The sequence below is a fragment of the Orcinus orca genome, chromosome 11, assembly GCF_937001465.1.
Source record: "Orcinus orca chromosome 11, mOrcOrc1.1, whole genome shotgun sequence".
NCBI lineage: Eukaryota > Metazoa > Chordata > Mammalia > Artiodactyla > Delphinidae > Orcinus > Orcinus orca.
Genome location: NC_064569.1, coordinates 59,031,187 through 59,058,002, shown reverse-complemented (window position 1 = coordinate 59,058,002; position 26,816 = coordinate 59,031,187).

The window sequence follows — 26,816 nt, the reverse complement described above, 5'->3', positions numbered from 1 at the left end:
AAAAAAAAATGTTCTGAAGAACCTTGGGGCAGGACAGGAATAAAGATGCAGACTTAGAGAATGCACTTGAGGACATGGGGAGGGGAAGTGTAAACTGGGACTAATTGAGAGAATGGCGTTGATATGTATACACTACCAAATGTAAAATAGATAGCTAGTGGGAAGCAGCTGCATAACACAGGGAGATCAGCTCATTGCTTTGTGACCACCTAGGAGGGTGGGATAGGGAAGGTGGGTGGGAGATGCAAGAAGGGGAGATATGGGGATATATGTATACGTTTAGCTGATTCACTTTGTTATACAGCAGAAACTAATACAACATTGTAAAACAATTATATTCCAATAAAGATGTTAAAAAAAATAGCAAATAAGGCATCTTATCATCTCTTCTTGAGCTGTTGAGTCATATCTGCTTATGACAAAAACAAATTTCACTAATTTTAAGAAAAACTGAACTGTAATCTCTTCTATCCATGAAATAGCATCGGATCAGATAGTTTTATGCATGCTAAAAGATAAATCCTTCTTATTCCAGGACAAAAGATAGACAGTTTAACTAATAAAACAAGAAAGCTCAATAGACCTTCTGGCTAGAACAGTTTTTTGTTTTCTGTTAAAAAGTGTTATTGTTTATATCCATATACTACTCTCTAGGTCAGGAGTTTGTGATCCTGAAAAAGCAATATAATTACATATGGAATTTTCAGTAGTAAAGTTTCTTGGTTTCCAACTGCACAAATTTTCATTCAATATATTTATTGAGCATTTACTATGTGCCAGGCAGTGTTCCAGTCAATTGATATATCAGAGAACAACAAAAAGAAAAAAATATATATGTATATATTTGTAGAATACATATTCTAATGGGATAGAGGGATAATAAATATTGGGTTGGCCAAAAAGATAATTCGGCTTTTCTGTGACATGTTATGGAAAAACCCAAACAAACTTTTTGACCAACCCAATATAATAAATACAATTTAGAAGATGATATAAGAGGAAAAATAATACTATGAAAAAAATCAGATCAGAGGGAATGGGAGGTGTTTTAATTTAAATAGTTTACCAGGTAGGCCTCCTTGAGAAGAAAGTCTTACAGAATACTGCAAACAAAGTTACTAAATCAGAGGCTTGTGCAGCAGTTATTAGGAATAGCAAGGAGGTTAATATCATTGGAGCAGAATATGTGAAGGAGAGATTAGTAAAAAAAAAAAAAAATGAGGACAAAGACATACTGCATTTTGGGGATGGGACCTATGCATATGTATTTTAAGCAATAAAGATGATTCTGAAACACAGCCAGGACTGAAGTAGTACCCTCTCTTACATGTTTTAATAACCTTTTCTAGTAACGAGTACTAATTTCCATTTACAAAGGGATGGATTAATGTTACAAAAAGATGAAGGAAACATCAAATTGCACAGAAATATTATTTAGGAATTAAACATTTCTGAAGTTGCACGATTAATATAGTAAGAGGCAAATATGGACTATTTCTTAACTGTGAATCCAGACATTGGAATATGTCCAATGATATTGAAAAATATATTGAGTATTGAAAAATAGTCTGCTATGAAGGAAATAAGTATGAAGGAAAAATTTGGAAAGAGCGTGATGCTATGCTTAAAAATCTAACATATGAAAAGTTCATTCAGTAACTACGGACATTTCCATATTTTTATTTAACCAAATGTTCACTTGGGGTTTTGTTCCACTGTTTTAAACTCTAAGTAATTACTAAATACATGGTAGAGAAATGTGAATGTAAAATATAGGTAACATAAAAAATGCTAATTTATTTTCAGATATCAAATAATTCAATATATTCTAAATTTGACCTCTCAGTAAAGTCTTGGGTAAAATGTTAGTGATTATTAAGTTCATAAGTAGTAGTCACTCTACATTATCAGCATAATGCCATTCATTCTTCAAAACCAGCTCCAACTCTAATATTTTCCATCTTGCTTAATACTACCACCAAAAATATTTAGAATTAGCTGACATAATCCCTAAATCTCTTTCCACCCACAACTTCCAAAAGACTATTAAATTCTATCAACACTGATTCAATACACTGGATCTGTGTACTCTCCATTGCACTGCTCTAGATGTGAGTGTTATCACCTCTCATCTGGACTATGAGAACAGATTTTAAGTGTATTCCTGACCTCTAGTACCATCCACTACCAATTACTCATATACTAGAGTCTTCTCTTCTAAGTGACAAATATACCCATATTATTTCCCTCCCTAAATCCATTTGATTAGCTGCTATCAACTGCAGAATTCATACTTTTTTGTAGGGCACAAAATACTCCTACAGGTTCTAGAATTTGCTTGTCCTCTAGCTTTGTTCCTTGCAATGTCCATCATCTTCTCACTATATCCTTCAGCCATGCCAAATTGGCCCTTTTCTCAATGTGTCATCTGATCTCACACTTGCATGCCTTTAAACAAGAAAACCTCTCTTCCTAGAATTCTTTTTGGCCCTTTATTTCCCTGGTAAAGTAAAACAACATTCAAGATCCAACTTAGACGTTACATTTCCAAAGAGTCAATCCCTCCCTCCTTTAGAGTTATATATATATATATTTTATATATCTCCAATATAGGGCATTATCACAAATTACTAACATTATGGTTTTCATGTCTGCATTATTAAGTAATAAAGTGTTTTTATTTTTGAAGCATACTTTCTTAGTATTCTTTCTATTCCTATGTCTAATTGAGTCCTGGAAAAGTTAATTTAATAAATATTTGAAGGGAAATGAATGACAAGAAAGGAAAAGAGGGAAGAAGTAAAGATGGCAGCACATTGGTATTTATGGCTCTTTTTGAGGGCAACCATCCTATCTTTCTAGTTCTATTTCCATATTTCAAAATGGTTATCCCAGATGTAAAATAGAACTTACATACAGAGTGTGAAAATATGCACTAGCTTTATATTTTCAACTGATAATAAATTATCTAGGTTATAAAGAAGAAGCAAAGCTGGAATGCCCCCACACCCCCAATGTCAATGCAGTCTGTTAAAGTGTTATTCAGAAGGTACGTGGAAAGATGGAACATTCCAGGCACTTATGAACTGTGATGCTACAAATCTCAATTACCTTATTTTACTCTTCAAATTTGAGTGTTTCTTCTATCTGAAGAAGAAAAATTATTACAAAATAAAAATATAAAAAATCAACGACTTACCAAAAAATTTGAGTCATAAAAAGAGAGAGAAATTAGTTTTATAAATTCTTCAACATTTTTGACACAGTGACCACCTGAGACTTATTGTACATTTCTAGTGGGAGAAAATGTCCTTTTCCGAAACCTCCCCGTTTTGGTTGGTCAGAACTATCAGAAAGTCGTTTTGAAACCATCCTCTTCTTTTTTCCTTTACCTTCTGAAGCAACATTGAGTAAATTTAATTTTTAGAAATTAAAGAAAAGACTTCAAAGCATTATATATCTATAATTACTCCTATTAGTCACCTTTCATCCATAATAAATATACCAAATTCCTTTTACCATTTCTCAAAAACAAGTTATAGCTTGTGTTATGATCTCCAAAAGTTTTTAACAAATTTGTCCTCTGAACATAAAGCATAAGAAGGACCTATATAAATTACTGCAGATAGAAATGTTCACATTCTTCAATGTATTCTGACTCAGATGGCTGACATCTAGGCTGTATACTCCCAGGACACTACAATAAAATTTAACTTTCAAATATTCAAAAAACAAATACTGTAGACAGTTTATTTTCTAGATAGCTGAAAATTAAAGCCCAATTTTATTTTATAGATTCTTTTACATCCAAGATCATCTCTGAGTGTTTAGAGGTTTCATACATATTCATTTTCTTTTTTTAAGAAAACTCATTCCTTTTTTTATGATTGGTTGTAATATATTGTGAAGTGCTGCTTTCTTGAAACCTTGAATCACTTTAAATATTGACATTGGTAGAATCTTCCTTTTTTCTCTCAAGACATTTTGTTCTAAATTGCTGTCATCATCACTTTCTTAGACAATCTGATGTAAAGAGTTTCACTCAATAACTAGTACAAAAGTGACCTGGTCATTGTCTCCTGGTTTTTCAATGTTAGTGACTACTTTTTCCTTGTTTGTTGTAATATTTTCAATGTACCAAGTGCTACTGTTACTTCCTTTTATTCTTTAGAGAAAAGAAAATTCTTATAAGGTCATCCAGCCAGTACTATATCAGATTTGCTAAATTTAGAAAAATGAAGCTTCTATTTGTGTCCAGATATATACAAATACATGCATACATACATTCACTTTGTTTACAAACGATTTACATGTTGGGTACCAGTAGGAAGATATCTTATAATGAGATTGCTATATACTCATGGTCTTGTGTTAGATTTTACTGAAAATTACCGAGAGATTTATCAAATATTCTTTACTCTCTGCTATGCCTATTTTTCTTCATAGTGTCCAATATTAAAATGTTCCCATGATACGTTTCTCTCTCCATCACATTTCAAATTGAAGCCCTTTTATTCATGCCAGTAAATCTCTTAATACACACAGGTTTGTATAATTTTTAAAAATATACAGTTGCCTTAAAAGGGCTTATGGTAATTTTATAAATCATAATTTAAGGGAAAAAAATCTATTCTTGTTTTCAGGCACCACATCTAAATTTGCTCTCAGTACACATTCTCTTTTCAGTATCACTATTAAAATCTTTAACTTGAAGAAATTGATGCATTAGCTGTGCCTCTAAATCTTTAAGTTTTGTATCTTGGCTTCATTCCTTACTTCAATCTTTCAAGAAAGATTTTTGTGTCAATTATATGGTAGATACTAATCTGTGTACATAAGAACAGGTAGAATGTACTCATTACTTTGAAATAATTCATTTACAATATAGTGAAGGAAATATATCTATACAGAAACTGTAATTAGAAAGTGCAACGTTGTGTAATGCAAAATTTTTCAAGAGAGGCAAGCTGAAGGAGTGCTTATTCTGCCAGAGGAGTTGAGAGGGAAAATCTGAGCTAAGTCATCTCTGGTGGATAGACATTCAAAAGGTGGAAAAAGAGGAAGCTGCTGTCCAGACAGCGGAAACCAACATGTCAAAAGGCATGAAAAATCATGGCGCCCTTGGAGAACCACAATTTGTACCATAAGTTGTCTAAAGTGTAAGGTTTATATATGAGCCAGGAAGGAGATGATCTTGGGAATAATGTTGGTCATAAGATGAAGAGTTTTGCATACTATGCTGAGATTTGACCTTATAGATGATAAAAGTATTGAAATAATTTAAGCAAGGACGTGACATAAACAGATTTGTATTTTAGAAGAGTTGTTTTTATCGAATTGGAGAATAGGTGACTTAAGACTGGAAAAATAATAATGTACATACAAGTTGTAGATGAAATTATGAGTGAGAAGATGGCTAAAGACACAGCACAAAGAAAAAAACAAAAAAGAGTTATCTTTAAAAAAATACAATAATTTCAAGAATAGAGTTATCAGCAGGATCAAGCATTACAGAAAGGACAGAAAAGACAAAATAAGGATTGAAAACATTATATTGGAATTGGAATAATAATCCCAAAAGAGTGGCAGGAGAATAAACCAGACTGGAGGGTTCTGAAATCTGTATGAAAAGAAGCATTTTAGACAGGTGTGAGGACTACTCTTTAAACAATGAATAAATGAATGAATGAATGATTCATTTTAGTAGTCTTTATTCCTATGAATTTTTAACTTGTTGATTTAGCAAATATCCATGCCAGTAGCTGCTTTAGACGTTGGGAATATAACATGAACAACAAAAAGCCCCAGCCCTAAAACCTTGAAGAGCTTGATAATATAACAGGTAAAAAGCTCTTTGGTCTCTCTGTAATGCAGTTCGCTAAGTAAAAACAGTAGTTACTTGGGCTAATGAATCTTTCTGAGAAAGAAACTAACAGGGAGTAACTTAGGTCCTAAAGTGATGCAGTCCATTATCTCTCAGCAATGTGGCAATTACATTTTTATGCATTAAGTGGAAGAGGCATGTATCTGCAGTTAAACTTTTATGCATCACTATTTACAGAAGTGGAATAAATATCCATCAATGACATCATGTATACAAGAACATCCATCAAGTGTTAGAAAAAGGAAAGGAATATCTGTGATTAATTGTTTATTCTTCAGTTCATCAAGTGGTAAAATAAATATGCTTCTGTTTAACTGCTGACACATACAGAGTAAGGAGTGGGATATTTGTTGGTTCAAATTGTGCATGTTACTAATTTCAAGAGCGAAATAAAAATCCATCAATGACATACCAAGTAACTGGAAATGCTTCAGAGGATTTGTCCAGAGATTTTATTTACCCAAATTGCCTTCTCAGAACTTGTTGTCACATCAAAAAAATCTGCCCTGATTTGTTGATACATCGAGTTCTACAGGGAACTAGTTATGGGCCAAAGATTTGCACAACTGTTTATATGACATATGACAGCAAGCCTAATACAGTCCAAGTGCTATCATGTTATTTATAAGTAACTGTACAAAAAACTCTGTCATCAATAAATGTTGGTATTAATGTTAGAAGGGTTTTATTAATTAGATACCAAAATATTGTTTGAATTTTTGTAGAGGATCTGTCCACTTTACCTATATACTATGATTGGACAATATTTTACTCAGTTCTTTTGCTCCCTGAATTACATTGTTATGGGTGACATATGTTACACTGAAAAGTGTACGGTTCCTCAAATATGTTCAATAGTACAAAGCTTTATAATATTTGCAGTCCACTCCTGGAACACTTGCGATCATACCAACACTATTATTTCAAAACTTTATCTTGCTTTACATGATCAATAGTGTATAGAATGGATATCTTAGAAATCCAAGTTGCTGAAGACTGAAACTGGACTAAAACATAAATGTTTACCAATTACCTACTATGGAATAACTGAACAATATTAAATAAAATGAGATTATTTATTACAAATACACATTGATATTTGACTAAGTGTAAGATGACTTGATGTACAAGCCTCCATGCTATTTTTTTTTAATTTGGATAAAAGAAAAAGTATTTTAAATATCCATTTGGATTGAGGACCAACATAAACTGTGCATGCTCTGTCTCATAAAAATAGGAAGCAAATTATCAAATCCAACTATTACTTGCTCTTTACTTTGACAATACAACTGTGAAAATGTAAATTATTTTTTTGTTCACAAATCTCTTAAGAATCATTAGAATCACAATCTCTCAAGAATCAAAAGACTAACTTCTCTGAATGACTCTTTTTATCACATTGCAGGAATTGGTAGGGGAGATCCATTTCATTAAGAAAGAATTTTCATTTTGTCCTTTATAGAATAATTCAAGTAAAAGCCATTAATGATTGAAATTGTTTTTAAAAGTCAAGATGAAGTTAAAAATCTTTTCTTCCTTTCTCCTCGTTTTCTCAGAAATCCATCAAGATTCCAACTTAAAAGCTGTCTAATTAGGAGCATAATATTCAGATCCCACTTGAGAGGCAAAAAAGAAAGTAATATACAAAAGAAGGAAAGACACTGTAATCACTGTTTCCCAACCTTTTTCAGTTCACAGCGGGCAAGAATATTTGCATGGTACACTGAATAAACTGTTAAAGTGCTTACAGTCAAGAGCAACCAGTCAAGATTCAAATTCTAGGGATAAACCCTTTAATTGTCCTGACTTGAGGTTAAGTGCACTTTGACCAGGAGGAGAATAGGATGTTTAATTTGAAGGCTCACCAAGATTTAATCTAATAGGAGAAGAGTTCCCTAAAGTAAAATCAGGGTGCTTCTAAAATTAACAACAAAAAGAAGCATAGATGCCACAGAAGGAATGATGTTGTTAGAAATATAGCACATATATATTATTTCCATTTTAGAAATTTAAGAACATATACATACGCAGACAAGACACACACTTATTTACATACATACGTATATGTGTTGTTCATATTCATAGTTTTAGCAAGTGATTAGAAGGTGGAAAGTTAGGAATATGTTTACTATGGCTATATATATACTTCTAGGGTTTTTTTCTGTTTTTCTGTTTGTTTGTTTTTAATTGGAGTGTAATTGCTTTACAATGTTGTGTTAGTTTCTGCTGTACAACGAAGTGAGCCAGCTATTTTAAAACTGACTATATGCTTTCAAAAATGAACAAATTTAATATGGATATAGAAATAGACATAAATATAGGTATAGATGTACAAATGCCTGTGCTCATTGTACTGATAAGTATTTCTCCTGCTTCTATGAAATCGGCATGTTCAACAGGGAATAGAAGTTTCATTAATTTTAAGACATGCTCTTTAAAAAAATAAACAGAGGGTGAATCCAGTAATTGCTAAATTGTGCCAAAAGAAAAGACCAGTAGCAGTTAAGTGGCTAGTTATTTTTTATTTACATGCTTTGAGATTAATATAAGAGCTCTAACATATATTTTCCCTTGTATAACATCTATTTTATAAAAATACACTAATTCCTTTGGAAAATAACATGAAATCTCTGCTTATATTCACCAGGTGACTAATATTCATTTTGTTGTTCCATATCCAATAATTTTGATTAACAAACTAGGTCTTTAGAAAGCAGTTAAATGAGATGGCAACATTCCCATTTAATCATGACTTCCTTTTTACTTCAATACTCTAAGAAAAGGGCAGGAGTGAGGGAGAAAAAAACTAGCAATGAGCAAACAGACTAAGATATATGGTAACAATGTTGCTTCAACAGGCTACTCGCAAAAACAAATTTCTCTTTTATCTGAAGAACTATATGGCTGGGCTTTCCTAAAATCCTGGCCCTCTCTTTCAGCAGGCAGAAAGGGACATAAGTTTATATTTTAAAATTCCCATATTTAAAACTTCACAGTTCATTATTCATCTATTCCCAAAGACAGATACCTTTTCATTGTGAAGACATGTAAATAAAAGCTTATATTTTTACATGAAGCAGTCAAAAACTTTTGTCCTTATTATATAGTCCTGAAAGAGGAAATTAAGATAGATACCATTGTTCTGTGAAGCCATCTGAACTAGTAGACCCAGGTATATAAAAACTGCTCAGGTATCAAGTTTATGAGGCTACCAACATGGGTACATGTAACCACTATGGTTGTACATCAGAAAGAACAGAGATGTCAATTGGTAATTGTAAAATGAAAATTATCTAGGTTTATAAGTGATGTATGTATTTATGTATGTATGTATGTATGTATGTATTTTGTTGACTTTTTTCTTCCAGCTTTATTGAGATATAATTGACATTTGGCACTGTATTAGTTTAAAGTGTACAGCATAATGATTTAACTTCCATACATCATGAAATGATTACCACAGTAGGTTTTGTGAACATTCGTCATCTCATATAGATACAAAAATAAAGAAATAGAAGAAAAATGTTTTTCCTTGTGTTGAGAACTCTTAGGATTTACTGTCAACAACTTTCATATATAACATAAAGCAGTGTTAATTACATTTATCATGTTGTACGTTACATCTCTAGTACTTATTTATCTTATAACTAGTTTATACTTGGCTTTATAAACATTTTAGATCAACTATCATCTGTTGTAACTCGTAAATTGAATAGCTCAATGAACATTTGAATTATATACAAAGTGAACATAAAGGTGACCTCAGGTAGGCACATAGTTTTCTTTTTTTTTTGTTATCCATTACTCAGGGTCTTGGGATAGTGATCTCAATAATGATTCCCCAATAATGCCTTGCATAAAAGTTAATATAATGAACCTGAATTGAAATTGGATTTTGTTCTACACAAGGACTACTTCAGGGGAGAGGACATAAAATGGGGCTTAATATCATTTAATAAGTATATATGTTTTTCTAAAATAAAGTGTAAGATTAAGGCCAGATGGATGACAGTTTTAACAACTATGGACAGCTGCAGCAGAAGGCAGATGTGAGACTACCCACATGGCTCTAATTTTAAGAATGCAGGGCAAGAGAGAGGCATGGACATATATACACTAACAAACATAAGGTAGATAGCTAGTGGGAAGCTTTGTGACCACCTGGAGTGGTGGGATAGGGAGGGTGGGAGGGAGGGAGATGCAAGAGGGAAGAGATATGGGAACATATGTATATGTATAACTGATTCACTTTGTTATAAAGCAGAAACTAACACACCATTGTAAAACAATTATACCCCAATAAAGATGTTAAAAAAAAAAAGAATGCATATTAGGTTTCTTTTTTTTTCTTTTTTTTAAAGAAAGCATATTTTAAAATCTCACATTTAATCTCTTCTTCCACACAGGTTATAGTACAGCTCAGATGTGATACATATTTCTCTTCAGATGCTACTAATATTGTGCTATTTAAGTAGATTTTCTGACAGATAGTCCTTTTTTGGAGCAGAACTGTTTTCTAATCTTAATGCTAGTATTTAAAAAAAATGTTTTTTCGCTACTTAAAAACACTCATTGCTTGCTCAAGTCTTTGAGTACATCTAATTTTATTGCACTATAAAAGAAAATGTTTTTACTATAGCAAAACTCAACAGTCACTATACATTTAAGAGAAACAGGGCATAAAGTCTAATCCTGATTTTATTGATGGTTTGAGAAATAAAATGAATTCTTCTTGAAAAATAATATGAAGTCTCTCCGACTCACACCCTTCATTTTTTAGCTGAAATTAAATTTTTTCTTGGATTAAATAAGCAATATAGATTGTATATATGTGAGATATCATTGGGGCAGTAATACTCACTGAACAATTAATCTTTTATTTTTCATTGAGTTAGGTCTTACAGTCTCTCACAGAAGAATTTTGAAATAATTGCGGTTTAGAACCTAAATTGAACATAACTTTAACCATAGTTCAAAACAGTGAAAGGATTGAAATAGTTAGAAAGAGCTTACATTTGGGACAACTTATTTTCCCACAGCATATTTAATTGTTTTTTCACTTTTAGCTGTCACTGTTATTTGTTCATCATATTCAACATTTAACGTTATGGTATGTCATTCCCTTTAACATCTTTATGAAACATTTTTTTAAATTTCATTTAGAAAAAAACTTTTTTTATGGGAGATTTGACTGTTTATATATTGTCAGACCAACATGCGGTATCATCTTCCATTCTCCCTATTACATTGACGGTCTTCACTGCTTCTCCCTTTACTCATCCACTCGTATGCTGTATTCCTCAGATATTCTGAAAAGTCTTTCTCATCTACTCTCAACCCCGTTTCACCACAAACACACAAACATACTCCTTGGAATTAGGGTCTTCCTTCTTTCTCAATAGTTCCATCAACATTTATTAGTCTGGTTTTATATACCTTTTCAGGACTTTGAGTACACCTTCTAATGTGATAAATGGAGGGGTTACCGTAAGATACAATCTCTCCCTTTTAAAAAAGTTAGATATATTTGAATAGTGAGTGACACAGAAACAATAGATTAATCTCAAATTTTAATTTTGTTCTTTTATAAAGTGAGACTCTTTAGGACTAAATCAAACAGTAATGGTTATTTTTTAATCAATAAAGCATTTATTGAACATTTACATTTAGTCAAGTACTGGAATAAATAGTGAACACAAAATGATGGATAGGTGCCCTGATTTGAGAAACTCATGCTTTAGTATGGAGATCAATATGCTTAAAAGATTTATAAGGCAAAGTGAGTTATGTTTCTTTCTTACTTCTACTTCCTGATATGGTTTATTTGCTAATTATTCACAAAGTAATCTTGAATGTGAAATTTTCTTCATTTCTCCCATTCCTTACATAATTTGGTGCTCCTTGCCTTGTGCTTTATGGCACTTTTTTACTTTACCACTTATCACAGTCCCATAAATATCTGTGTTTAATTTACATGACCCTCTTCAGGAATTGTGGCTACTTTGTGTTACTCGTGTTTGTATTCAGATACTTCATATGGTTCAGAAGTGTGTCAAGCTTCCAATCTATGTGGTAGATGAAATTACCTTGGTTAATTTCATGCTCTAGAGCAGGAAAAAAGTTAAACATAATAAAAATAAGAATTAATTTGGAAGGAAAGAATAGCAACATAATCTATCCTCAAAGGTTATAGTTTTTTTTTTTAATTGGTATAGGCTATTTAGCCATTTGTTTTAAAAGTCAAGAGTAGCAGGAGTGGTGATATCCTTTGGGATAAATTTCTAACCAAGAAATACGGGGAATGGAATCCTCTAAAATTGAGTAAAAGATTGATGAGCACAAAAATTATATTCAATATCATACATTTCTAATAAAGACAATCAAAAGATATATTTTCCCTAGCTGGTTGAAAAGTTCTTGGGAGATTAGGAGAAAATAAATACTTGGATTGGGCTTCCCTGGTGGCACAGTGGTTGAGAGTCTGCCTGCCGATTTAGGGGAAACGGGTTCGTGCCCCGGTCTGGGGCACATGCCGTGGAGCGGCTGTGCTGGTGAGCCATGGCCGCTCATCCTGCGCCTCCAGAGCCTGTGCTGTGCAACGGGAGAGGCCGCAACAGTGAGAGACCCGCGTACCACAAAAAAATAATAATAATAATTGGATTAATGTAGAGGTGAAGAATGAGTACGGAGAATATGAGGATATTTTATGATGGTTGGAAATCGTGATGAAATCCTGAGTGCAATTCTGAGGGAATGGATAAAATTACTGTTTATTTACTTTTGACTTGTAGAATATGAAGTGAAACCAAACAAAAAAAAGGTATAAAGACTGGAGGAATATGAAGGCATCAAGTAAATATAGGTGTAATAACATAGATATGTCTGAATACAAACTTGGGATTTTTGTACAGGTGTAGTGCTCTGGTCTGAAAGTTTGTGCCTCCCTTCTCAATCCATATGTTGAATCTTAAGGCCCAATGTGATGGTATTAGAAGGTAAGGCCTTTGGAAGGTGCTTAGGTCATGAGGGCCAAACCCTCATGAATGAGATTAGTGTCCTTATATGAGACATCTGAGAGAGCTCCCTTGCCCTTTCTGCCATGTGAGGATACAATGAGAAGTCTGCAACCTGAAAGAGGGCCTTCACCCAGCCCTGTTGGCACTTTAATCCCAGACTTTCAGTCTCCAGAATTGTGAGAAATAAATTTCTATTGTTTATAAGCTACTCAGTCTGTGGTATTTTGATACAGCAGCCTGAATAGACTAAGACATAGGTGTTTTGGTCACAGTGGAATTTTATCATTTATCAAGTGCTTTCAGGATCATGGTGGACGAGATTATCTGGAACAAACAACTAGACCTAGACTGAAATGTTTCGAATGTATTTCTTAACACTTAGGAATTTAAAGACAATCTTCAAAGATTGCCAACTAACTCTTTTCCCCTCCCCACACACACTCAATGAAGGAAAACAAACAAACAAACAGAAACTTGATCCAAAACCTGACCTTAAAACTTAAATTTGGGACCAGTGAGAGAACCGGTAGGAGCAGAATTTTTCTCAGAGCAAATACCAGTGATAACTCTTCAGCAGAGGTTGTAAACCTTGGACAGACTAGGAGGGCTAAAACTCAGATGCCCTCATTAAGCCACAATTTTAAAAGGATCTGGAGTGACTCAGGGTTGGTAGAGTCCTCAGAATCAGGCAAAATCAGCCACAAACCTCACAAATAAATATAAACTGACAATCAAAGGCCACAACCATCCAAGAAGATAAAGCATCATGAAAGTTTTGTCAGCAGTAATGACAACCACCTTGGAACTCCAAGTTTTACAAATGTTAGAATTGATAGTGGCAGCATATCAGATAACTATGTTTAAAAAGAAAAAGGAAACACAGAATGAATTCATAAGTTTAAGCATGCTATAAAAAATTTTCTTTAATCACCAGGCAATCTTACAATCAACTAATAAATTTTCAAAAATTAAACATGATCATTGAAACAAAACACAAAATGAATGAATTTAATAACAGAACAAAAATGAAGAATAAATTGAAGAACAGAAATATCTAGCTAAAGATAATTTTTTGAAATGTCAGCCAAAAGAGAAAAGTAAGTTAAATACATGAAAGATAATTTAAGATATACAGTGGCTAGAATGAACATATGTTTAATTATAGTTCCAGAATACAAGTCTGGAGAGAATTGAGGCAAGACAAAACTTGAGGAAAAAATGGCTGAGAATTTCCTAATACAGAAATGTGATAAAATTGTCAGGCAGCACAATATATCAAAATGGACATTAATTTTTTTAAAGTCCACCATTGGACGCAGCATACCAACATTTCACAAGAAAAAGAAAGCAATTTTAAAACTAGGGAGAGACAAAATATTGATGCACCTACCAAAAAAGTAAATATTACATTAAAAGCAGAATTCCAAATAATAACAATGTTATCCCAAAATAACAGAATTAATTTTCTAGAGTACTGAGTGAAAATAATCATCACACTAGATTTTTTACCCTGTCAAGAAATGTATTGTTTTCTCAGTGGTGATGGTGAACACACCTGTTGTAAACCAAGTCTCCATCTAAAAAAAACTGGAAAAGATTTTTTAAGAAAAGCTGTTTGTAGGCATTGGAAAACCACCAAGAGAACAAGGACTTATGGGGTAAGATTGAAGAAAAGGAAAGTATAAATTGATTAGTCTGGTATTTGGATCTACTTTCCCTTGAACCATTTGCTGATTCTCAGGCTAAAAGGCTGAGAGAGTAAACAGAAGTTCTACAGTTGTCTAGGGCTGGGAAGGAAAAAAAAAACAATGATCTAAGCCTATCAAGATCCAGTTGTTCTTCCAGAATTTTATTGCAAATATCTATTCCCAGGGATATAAAAATAGCTGTATAAAGATATTTGAAGCTGTTCACACCAGCATTACTTGTAACTGTAATTTTAATTGTAAACAAAACAAAAACCCAAGGAAGCAAAAAATTGGAAAAATATAAAATGTCTGTCAAAGAGAATGATTAAATTAATTACAGTTGTTATTGTCTACCCTGATATATCTACAGTCTACCCTGATGTACCAACAAGTGTTTTGGGGTATTTTTATGTCTGAGACATTGTGCCAATTGCTTTATACAGTAGGTATACTTTCCCCCGTTTTGTAGATGTGCACAATGCGGCTTAAATAGATTAGATTACTATTCTCAGGCAAACATTCTTGTTAACTTCAAAGCTTTGCTATAATCCACTCTACTATTCTTTCCTGTATTATTATAGGGAGAAAAATATCTGTGATGGAATATTATAAAATATTAACTGTGGTTATATTAAGATGTTTAGATGGTAAATGATTTGTAAATTTGTCTTTATGTTGCATTATTTATTTTAATCTGAAAAAAAAAAATTAAGTAGTGCCTTATCTCTTACCATGCTTTGTGTTTCTTGAGAACAGGATCTATGTTAGAAGTGTCTTTTGTATTCCTCAGAAGGAACTGAAAATAAGATTAAATTCATATTAAGCATTTGATAAATATTCATTGAATAACAACATTGATAAAAAATTTTCATGACAAGACAAAATCTGTACACTGGAGCAAACAAAAAGAGCTCATGGTTATATAGTTACAGACCTGGCCTGATTTTTATAACTGAATGATTTGTAATGATTCCTCATTGATAATGCAGGTGGAAATGAAAAACATTTATCAAAAACACCTTAGGGCATCACCATCAATTTAATATAATTAAGCATAGAATATTTCCAAAAGGTAACAAATCTAATCAGTGTTTTCATGTATAAGCTAGGTAATTAGATGTCATATATCAACAGCTCAAGAAATATTTGTTAGGTGTGTATTATACATTACTCCCTGTGCTTTAGCTGGAGGATGAAATGATGAATAAGTCTTTGTCTTTGAGAAATTTACAAGGAATATAGGCATGTAAAATTATGTATACATACTATAATAGTCATAAATCTAAGGACTTGTAATATGTTTGAAGATGTGGTCATTAATTCTATCAGCAGTGAAAGGTCCAGACAGGAGAGTTAGGAAAGACTTGGCATCAGAAGTGATGTTAAGAGATGGAGGCATAAATGACTAGCTTTGTAACAAGAATTACTACAAGCATTTGTCCATTAATGGAGAATAAAATGTTAAGAGACGGAGGCATAAAATGACTAGGTTCAAGCAAGGACATGAAATTGAAGGACAAATTCTATCATTTATAATATTAAGAGATATCTATATGTCTGAATAGCAATACATGAGGAAAGACAGGAACAGAAAGGATGCTTATGACTAAAGATCTCAGAAGGAAGCTACTCATAGTTCTCAAGTAGAGGTCCCACCTTTTTAGAAGAAATGGAAACAATGTGTGTGGTGTTATATTAGGAACTTCCCTGGATCCATTTTGTCATCAAGGAGGAGCAGGGGAGGCTGGACTGCATTGCTAATCACAGACACATTCCATATTTCCAGAAAACAATCTTTTGGTGAGCCAGAGTGAAGAACAAAATGAACGTTGCTTTTTTAAGGATTTTTATGTCTTCAGAAATCTATTAGACAAGAAAAAGCAAAGACAAAGAAAAAAACAAAAACAACACCCCATGAAACTTTGTGCCATAAGAAAGAGATATTCTGAAGCATGGAAACCCTACTCTAACAGGAACATCCTGTAAAATAACTGCTCTAGGTCACTGCATTCAAAAGATACATAATAATTTAAAAGAAATAGCACAGAATCTATACAAAGATAATTCCATGTAAAATAAAATTGGAAAGAGAGAAGGAAAGAAGGAAGAGCAGGCCAAGAAATCTTCCAAGTACAAATACTACCATGGGACATAGACTTTTACCTAGAAATCAAAGGGAGAAAAGGCACCTCCGTCATCTCAATGCAGAGGTTCAAGAATTTTGGAGACTAAAAGGCAAGACAATAGAAAGAATTTAAAACTAGTACAATTGAAAAATAAATTCATTTAGAAAAGAAAGCCTCATTGATGGCTGTACAAAAGAGATAGGCATTGCTAAAAACTAATAAAGGGGACTTCCCTGGTGGCGCAGTGGTTAAGAATCCACCTGCCAATGCAGAGGACATGGGTTTGAGCCTTGTTCCAGGAAGATCCCACATGCCGTAGAGCAACTAAGCCCGTGTGCCACAACTACTGAGCCCATGCTCTAGAGCTTGTGAGCCACGACTACTGAGCCCACGTGCCACGACTACTAAAGCCCAAGCACCTAGAGCCTATGCTCTGCAACAAGAGAAGCCACCACAATGAGAAGCCCACGCACCGCAACAAAGAGCAGTCCCCACTCACTGCAACTAGAGAAAGCCCGTGTGCAGCAATGAAGACCCAACACAGCCAAAAGTAAATAAATAAAATAAATTTAAAAAAAAAACCCAACAGCTAATAAAGGACATTGAGGTCAGGATTAAGAAAAGTGAACAAAATAAAGTAGAAAATGAAGATTAGGAAACAAATCAATAGATGCAAAAGACTTATAAAGGAGATCCAAAATATGCATACTTTTTCCCTTTGTAAAAAAAAAAAAAAATCCAACCTAATAGATTTAAATACAGTAAGAAAACTTTCCAGTGCCCAATAAATACTTGAATCTATAGTTTGAAGTGGGAAACCATATTCTAGGAGAAAAAAATACAGACAAAATTATTAACACCCACATATAAAAAGGGATAAAGAAAGAACTCTTCATGTATTTAAACAAAATGTCATATTAGCTACAAGTGTGATCTCTGATATCCCCACAGAAATATCCAGTACTTGACAACACTGGGATAATGACTATCAAGTGCTCTAGGAGAGAACTCTAGTGCTCTAGTGCTCTAGGAGAGAACTATACGACAATTGCATATACCCAGCTAAACTTTGGTTCCAATGTAGAATTGAGAGTTCAGTGGGTTTTAACTCAGGTGGGACTTTCTTCAAACCACTCCTAGAGCACTAACTAAAATCCTAAAAAGTGAATCAGAAAACTATATCACGCTATAAGGAATGTAAGCCATCTAAAGAGGCCATGTGTAGTTCTGGTCCACAGTTCCAGGTGAGTTTTCAGGGAGTACTCAACATCAACCACCAGATGTATGTGGACACCTCAAAATGTTTCCAGTTCCCAGCTGGCAAATCAGTCCCAACCACTGAGTGTTCCCAGGTGAAATATTGTATATATAAAGACATCCTATTAAAATTCCTGACCCACAGAACCTATGAACTTACCAAAATGGTTGTTTAATACCACTAAGATTGTAGTGATTTGCCATGAATCAGTAGTAACTGAAATAGCATTAACCATTATACTGAAATTTTACCTTCCCAAACAGTAAAAGTAACACACACACACACAAGAAAATATAGAATATATTGTGAAAGGTTTAGAAATATAAATAATTATTTATATCTGTCAAAACGAACAAATAGTTCATTGTTATACTTAAATTATGCCTCATTAAAAATAAAACATAACTAAAAATGAAAGAATTAAAGATATATACTTGTAAGTGAGCTAAATTCACCTATTAGATCAACTATTATATATGTATAATGACATGATAGTCAAATGTTCGATATTCAAATATTTTTTTAAATGAAACCCCTCTATATAAGTTGTTATAAATGATTTCCAAAAATTATTTAAAGTACAGAATAATGGGCTTTGTAGTCTACTACTTGTTTTAAAACAAAACAATAACAAAACCCCCCAAATATGTTTATATACAAAGTATATCTTTGAAAAAGATACATAAATGATTAACACTGGTTTCTTGCAGTGGGGCAAATTGGGTAAATAGAGTAAAGTAAATGAAAGGGAGGTTTACTTCTTAATGCATGTTCTTTTATATCTCTTGTGTTGTTATTATGTGCATTTACTTGTTCCAAAAAAAATCTATTTAAAAAATAATCAATTCAGACTTACCTTGAGGAGATTATTAAGTTCTACAAAAGGAAATTAATTAATGGAACAATTAAAGAAGAGGATTACCTATTTAGCAAAAGGGAGTAAATTATTCATTGGAAGTGAAATTCAATATGTAACCCATTCTATTTAATTTGATTGGTTAGTCTCTTCCAATATGTACTTACTTAAATTTACTTTCTGTGAGAAGACTCACTGGTTGCTGTCTCAAAGAATGAATAAAATTTTTACTCAGTTACCTTCTAATTAATTCTGAGTGTCTTCAACAACTGAAGTTGAAAAAATCTTGACCCTTCAATAATAATCCATCTTTCAAATATAGTTTTATGAATGAAGTTCCTGCTGATATTAGCATTACAGATTCATATGTACACAGGGCTATGCACTATTAATGGGGGTATTTCATAAATAACTAAAAGTATGCTTCCTCTGATGTCATTAAGAAAGTCTTGTAATCTAAAATAATTCTTAATTTGTCAGAATATACTTTCAGGTATTTATGAATGCAAGTAAATATAACATAACATAACATAACATAACAGAGACAACATAATATGAATAATGGTTTCATTTTGCTGAAGTACATAATCTGAGAATCCTTGAAAATCCGGAATTTTAACTTTATTTTAAATGCAGTAGCTCTGAGACATTTTTGCCGTGGTCATATCACATTGTACATAATCTATAATCCTTTCTGCCTGTAACACATTAATCATTGCAGATTTATGATGCAAAAGATAATTTAGATAGCTTGCTCTTCAATTCACTGGGATAGAAAAACATTTTTAATACATCAATAATCAGATGCCGTGTAAGGCACTTAATTGAATTTTTGAATGACAACAAAAAAATGGAATATTCTACAAAGGACAAATAGATACTAACTTTATATTTACTTTGGGATTTAACAAAGCTCAAGATGACTATTTTCCTTTAACCAGATTCATTTCTTACATAATTAGCTAAAGTCAAATAACTAATAGGTATATTTTAGGAGTTGTGAGAAGATAATTTTCTTTAGTAAGATAAAATTTTTCTTTAAATAATATGAAACTCTTCCTGCTGCTCAGTGAAAATATTTTCTTTCATGCAAGATATTTTCTCATAAAGGAACTTTTTCTTATTATTTCTAACGTTTTCCCCATTGTGTTAAGATAAATATACACTAATGTGAAGGAACATGCTTCATGATTAATATTAATTAAATTATGAAGAAAAATTTCTACACAATGTATACTGACAGTCTCATCTGTACAGGAATTATACCTTTACCTAATTAAAACCAGTCTTATTTGTGAAAGCTAGCACTGCTTCTCTCTTCTATATCAAGTGTGGATCTCAACTTTTTTTTTCTTTTCTTTCATTTGAATATTTAGAAAATGTTCAATTTTCTCCTCCCCATTCTGAAAGCTTTCTTCCAACAAACCTGTCAACTATTCTTTTTTTTCTCCCTAACTATATCGTATTTTCCCAAATCTGATTCTATAATGGCTGTAGTTACATAACAACTACAATAACTTCCTGCCACAACATTTTATTACAATGGTCTTTTACATTTATGACTCATGCCTATATTAGGCTCTTCAAGAGCACATTTTTTTTTCTTTTGTGCTTGACACATTCCATTTTTAATTCTCCATTGTAAACTTTCAGTTAAAAAAATAATATAAAATAAAAAAAAATTAAATATTATACCAATGTAACACTGTCATCACTTTTGGCATGTCACCTATCTGTCATCCATTCTTCTTGTATTAAAACTTTTAATTTAAAATAAGTCTACAAAATAGCACATCTGATATGTATATTCTTTTATTATAAAGATATAAATAAGTAGCTAAAAGACACTTCTTTTAGTAAGATGGATAAGAGGAAGTAATGCTGAGAGAAGGAAACTGAATGCTTTAAAATACATGGCTTTTTTGAGGCTGACATTTTAATAATACTTGTTTGGAGTTGCATTGTCCCCATTTTCTTTGCAATTCCCATAAAGAGAGATTATTATCCTAATTAAAGCTGTTAGATGTTAGAAGAAAAAAATGTGTGAGCAAGCTCTTTCTTTTTCTTCTCCCAAGGAAACTAAGTCTTCTAAGTTATGAAGATAAACTCAGTAAAATTCTTCATAGAAAAGAAAATTTTACTTCCCTTAGAAACAACTTGAGTCTCTACCATGAAATTCAGAATCGATAAACCTGTATAACACTTCATGTTTAAAAACTCTTTTGGCTGAAGCTCTTAGGAAATTATTTCCTATTGAGCCAGTCCTTGAAAATGGATGTATTTTCTAGTGTTCACTGTATTTAAATATATGGCCCATAGTTAGAGGCAAACAAAAGTACTAGTATCCAAGCCTAAGGAGTGAACATACTTTAAGTTAGCACTCTCAACTTTTTAAATTCTCCAGTGCAATTCACTACAAACACTATGTAAATATATATTAACTTATATCATACCTGGCTGTTAATTTCTCAAAATCACCTCCAGGATAGTACCAAAAAGGGATCAGAACTATTTTAGATACCAAAAGTTCATTTGGACACCTTTTAAATTAAAGTTTTATTGTTTGTTCACTGCAACTTGTTTAAAATATACTAGGAATAGTTTGTTTATTAAATACAGGGAAAAAACTTCTATGTTACCAGACCTTAAAAGACATATTTGTTCCTTTACTTCACCTTCAGTTCAAGCACAAGTCCAATCTCCCTCTGTCTCTCAAAATACCCATGGAGGCTGAGAAAAAGCTTTGAGATTTTATTTACAAACTCACAAATTTTTCTGTAGTATGTTAGTAAGTATGAAGATAAGATAAATGGTCTCAAACAAAAAATAAAATGCACCGACTAGTGAAATAAATGAAAATAAAAATTAAAACAGGCACATTTTTTTAAAGCAGTAATGCAAAAAAAGTCAATATCTTCTTTTAGCCATCAAGCATCTTCCTCTTCACTATAGTTTTTAATAATATATATATATTTTCTAATTTATTCATTAGTCAATTTATTCCTTTATTCAACTATTAGATACCTGGGGCCAAGTGATATCGGGCAGTGTGCTACATATGCAGGGCTAATCGAGAAACACTCGTGATGTTTCTCAAAGAGCCAACCATCTAGTAGATTTCATTTATTAAATTTTGATCATTATGAAATCTTACAGGTTAGACTTAACACTCAAATTGTTTGACCAAATAATTTTCCACCATTCAAATGTGGTAGTCTTTGTTCTTTTGCATGATTGATAAATAATACAATTTTTTTCACCTTTGAAAAAAAAGATTCAAGTTGCAAATATATAAATATGCACTTTTTTCTTTACCATGCATTGCTTAGTAAAGAAAGCCAATGTTTATTGACTTTGGCTTCTGCCACATACTTATTACATTATTGCATTCAATATACATTCAACACATTTTTTTAATTTTTATTTATTTAAAAGATTTTAACTCATTTTTTTGCTATAGTTGATTTTTTCATTAAATTTTTTATTGGCGTATAGTTGATATACAATATTCTGTTAGTTTCTGCTGTACAGCAAAGTGAGTCAGTTATACATAAACATATATCCACTCTTTTTTAGATTCTATTCCCATATAGGTCATTATATAGTATTGGATAGAGTTCCCTGTGCTATACAGTAGGTTTTTATTAGTTATCTATTTTATATATAGTAGTGTGTATATGTCAATCCCAATTTATCCCTCTCTCCCCTTTCCCCCTTGGTAACTGTAGTTTGTTTTCTACATCTCTGACTCAATTTCTGTTTTATAAATAGGTTCATTTATACCATTATTTCAGATTCCACGTATAAGCTGTATCATGTGATATTTGTCTTTCTAAGTCTGACTTACTTCACTCAGTATGACAACCTCTAGGTCCATCCATGTTGCTGCAAATGGCATTATTTCATTCTTTTTTTATGGCTGATATTCCATTGTATATATGTACCCCATCTTCTTTATCTATTCCTCCACTGATGGACATTTAGGTTGCTTCTATGTCCTGGCTAGTGCTGCAATGAACATTTGGGAGCATGTGTCCTTCTGAATTATGGTTTTCTCAGGGTATATGCCCAGTAGTGGGATTGCTGGGTCTTATGGTAGCTCTATTTTTAGTTTTTTAAAAGAAAACCATCAACAAAGCAAAACGAAAACCCAGAGGATGGGAGAAAATAATTACAAATGAAGTGACTGACAAGGGATTAATCTCCAAAATATACAAACAGCTTATGCGGCTCAGTATTTAAAAAACAAACAACCCAATCAAAAAAATGGGTGGAAGATGTAAATAGACATTTCTCCAAAGAAGACATCCAGATGGCCAAGAGGCACATGAAAAGATGCTCAACATCACTAATTATTAGAGAAATGCAAATCAAAACTACAATGAGGTATCACCTCACACTGGCCATCATCAAAATGTCTACAAACAATAAATGCTAGAGAGGGTGTGGAGAAAAAAGAACTCTCCTACACTGTTGGTGAGAATGTAAATTGGTACAGCCACTATGGAGAACAGTATGGAGATTCCTTAAAAAGCATTCAACACATTTTTATTAATCCCATTTTCCTTCAGGTACTTATCCAGGCCATAGATGTTTATATGTGTAGTTGGAAAAAAAATAGTATGTGCCTTCAAAGAGACTCAAATTTAAACCTTGAAGATGACTATATTCTAAGTGAAGAAACAAATATAAAAATACTACAGTAATTTATGTGAATTATCATAGTGAAGATATATACAGAATGCAATAGGAACTTAGTGTGTCCAAGTAGCTCTGAGGGAGTCAGAGCAGGCTTCAGAGAGTGACTGATGCTTGAGATGACTCTTAAAAGATAAAATTTGAGTGTATCAAGTGGATAGAGTAGTGCATTCCAGGGAGAGAGATGGACACTTGTGGAGTTATGGCCTAAAATGATTCTTCAGCATTCCCAGTGATTGTGTCAACACCTATTTTCCTGTATTATGTCTCTGTAAGATAGCTAGAATGGTTTATGTTTCTTGAAACTGAAACTTAATCTAATATTCCAGAGCCAGCACATGTTATCCATAGATTTAGAGGTATGATATAATCAGAGAATGACATGGAGTTATTGATAATTAGAAGCCAAGGCCACATGAAGAAGGTGAAGTAGCCCTTTGAATATTATGTAAAATCGTGAAGGAACGTGTACACTAAGAATGAAAACTTAGACTTTATAGTAGGTGATAGAATGTCATTGGTGCAAGTCAAACATTTCAGTAACATACACAAAGATGCATTTAAGAATAAGACTTTGGAAGTGGCACTGTAGATTTTCTGAAGAGACAAACCTGGAAAGCTGGTATGAAGACCAGCTATCATAACTATTCTGAAAAAAGAAATGAAAATAAGCTCAAAATGGTTAAAGGCCTAAATGTTAGACCAGAAACCATGAAACTCCTAGAAGAGAACATAGGCAGAACACACATTGATATAAATTGTAGAAATATTTTCTTTGACTTATCTCCTAAAGCAAAGGAAAAAAACAAGCAAAAATAAACAAATGGGACCTAATTAAACTTAAAAGCTTTTGCACAGCAAGGAAACTTTTGACAAAACAAAAAGTTAGCCTACTAAATGGGAGAAAATATTTGCAAGTGATATGACCAATAAGGGGTTAAAATCTAAAATATATAAATGACTCATACAACTCAACATCAAAAAAAAAAAAAAAAGCCCAATTTAAAAAAAAAAAAAATGGGCAGAAGACCTGAACAGACATTTTTCCAAAGAAAAAATGCAGATGGTAAACAGGCATATGAAAAGACGATCAACATTACTAATCGTCAGGAAAATGCAAATCAAACCACAATGAGTTATCACCTCACACCTGTCAGAACGGCCATCATCAAAAAGAACACAAATAACAAATTTGTTGAGGATGTGGAGAAAAGGGATCACTTCTACACTGCTGGTGGGAATGTAAACTGGTGTAGTTATTGTAGAAAAACAGTATGGAGGTTTCTCAAAAATCTAAAAATAGGACTACCATATGACCCAGCAATTTCACTCCTGGGTATATATCCAACAAAACAAAAACACTAATTCAAAAAGATGCACCTCAATGTTCATAGCACCATTATTTACAATTGCCAAAATATGGCAGCAACCTAAGTGTCCATCAACAGACAAATGGATAAAGAAGATATGGTACATTTACATAATGGAATACTACTCAGCCATAAAAAATGATATTTGCAGCAACTTGGATGGACTTGGAGGGTATTATGCTAAGTGAAATAAGTCAGACAGAGAAAGACAAATACTGTATGATATTGCTTATATGGAGAACCTAAAAAATACAACAAACTAGTGAATATAACAAAAAAGAAGCAGACTCACAGAGAACAAACTTGTGGTTACCAGTGGGGAAAGGGGCAATATAGAGGTAGAGGATTAAGAGGTACAAACTATTACATGTAAAATAAGCTACAAGGATATGTTTTACAACACAGGGAATATAGCCAATATTTTATAATAACTATATATGGATTATAACCTTTAAAAATTGTGAATCACTATATTGTACACCTGCAAATCATATAATACTATAGATCAACTATACTTCAATTTTTTTAAAAAAATTAAGATGGTCTGAATGATGGCACCAATGATTAGAATGTAGAGAGGAGAAGGCTTTTGAGACATATATGAGAATTAAACAAGATGAAGTGAATATGAGTGATGAGGAAGAGGTGTATCTCTAAAGAACACTTCCACTTTCCTTTCTGGCCTGGTGAGAATGGAAATGATACACTTTAGGTAGAGGAAGGCAGTGGTGATTTGCCAGTAATGACAGAGGAAGTAGTGGATGATGGGTGTGCAACTGGGGAAGATAATGATGAGTTCAGGTTTGATAATGATTCATTATTGATTCATGTTTTCTCTTTTACCCATGATTCATCTCAATTTTTTCTGGTCTCTCCAGTAAAGAAAAACAATGATTCTGCCTAAGGGCAGGACAGGAATAAAGATGCAGACGTAGAGAATAGACTTGAGGACACGGGGAGGGGGAAGGGTAAGCTTGGACGAAGTGAGAGAGTGGCATGGACATATATACACTACCAAATGTAAAATAGATAGCTAGTGGGAAGCAGCCGCATAGCACAGGGAGATCAGCTCGGTGCTCTGTGACCACCTAGAGGGGTGGGATAGGGAGGGTAGGAGGGAGACGCAAGAGGGAGGAGATACAGGGATATATGTATATGTATAGCTGATTCACTTTGTTATACAGCAGAAACTAACACACCATTGTAAAACAGTTATACTCCAATAAAGATGATAAAAAAAAAAACAACAGTGGTTCTGTTCTTCAAAAAAGACATGATTTTCTTAACAACAACAAAAAAGGCAAATTCACAAGGACTTTAATGTCTATGTTTTAGGTGTTCAGATAAGGAGTCACTTTCCTCACCATCTGTTTCACCTGCTGTCCGCATGGAATATGCTGTTCTCCATTTCAGCTACAAAGTTGCAAACACTATTTTCACAGGGGACTCTGGAACTGATGTCAGGTCTTACTGAGCTTTTTACATTATGGCTCACCATCCAAATGGAAGTAAAAGTTTTGAGGGCTATTGAACAGTAAATGTTCCCCATGTATCACATTACAAAACAGAGACCTGTGTGAAAGAATTTGATGTCAACTTGCTGTGACAATGCAGTGTTCAATTGCCCAAAGAATGTCAAATTCTACACCTATAGTAAGATTTTTGAACTACATAAAACAGGCAGTGACAGACACTGATGAAATATTTTTAAGGACATATTTAACTCAGCTTTTGAGATATGTTCGTTCATCTTTTTCCAACAGTCTTGACTTCTTTGGTCTTATGTTACATTCAGACATATTTAAGGGTAACTCTGTGATGTTTCAAAGTAAAAGAATGTTATGGAAAAAAATACAGGGTCTTTCTTTACGAATATAATCAAGCATCCACAAATCAGGTGCCCATTCTATACATAAAGAA